Source organism: Mus caroli, chromosome 6 (genome assembly GCF_900094665.2).
Source record: "Mus caroli chromosome 6, CAROLI_EIJ_v1.1, whole genome shotgun sequence".
NCBI lineage: Eukaryota > Metazoa > Chordata > Mammalia > Rodentia > Muridae > Mus > Mus caroli.
This window is the reverse complement of record NC_034575.1, coordinates 120,114,991-120,115,853: the sequence shown is the minus strand read 5'-3', so window position 1 is coordinate 120,115,853 and position 863 is coordinate 120,114,991.

The following is an 863-nucleotide window of genomic DNA, read 5'->3' as shown; positions in this document are numbered from 1 at the left end:
CTATTCCGAGGTCCCCTCTTTGTTTCCATCCTGTTTATAGAGCTTTATTTAGCTCTTCCTCTTCACAAATCTGCTAGGCACAAATTATCTTTATTTTCTTTCATTGACAATGTCCTCACGTTCTCTCTTATTGCTCTAGCTGCTTTCAATCTCTCTCTTGTTTCTAGTTTTTGAAACTTGGATAATATGTGCCTTGGTATGTGTTTCTTTAGGTTTATTCTGTTTGGATTTTGCTCAACTTCTTTCATCTGTAATCTAGAGCTCTTGCCAAATTCAGGGCAGTTTTGGTTGCAACTTAGGGTACCCTCTCAGCCATCCCCTCCCTCAGCACTCTGAAGATGCACGTGCTGGATCTTTTGTTATGGGTTCTGCAGGCCCTGGGTCNGTTTAATTGATTTTTTCCCTCTGGTCTATTTCTCCTCTGTCATTCAGCCTGAATAATTTCTACTGTCCCATCACCNGGCCGGGNGACTGATTCTTTCCTCTGTCNTGTTCATTCTATTGGTGAACCTTTTAAAGTTGATTATTGCATATTTCAGTCCTAGATTTTCTATTTGGTTTATAACCATGGGAAAACCTAAGTGGTTGACTCTTTAGCTTGCTTGTTTTTAGTTAGTAGCTAATTTTGAAGGTTATACACCTGACTGATATATTATTATCCTCTCACTGGCTTTGTGGCATACAACCCCTGAGACATANGGGTATAATGATAGCAGTTGCCTAGGTTACTCTTCGAGGGCCTGAAGTGCTTCAGCTGAAAGCACTGGCTTTTCCTATGGGAATATGGATGGCTCGAGGATGACAAAGACAGGATGAATCAAGCTGGGCGTTGCTGCCTCAGTATTGTATCAATGTTCCCCTTG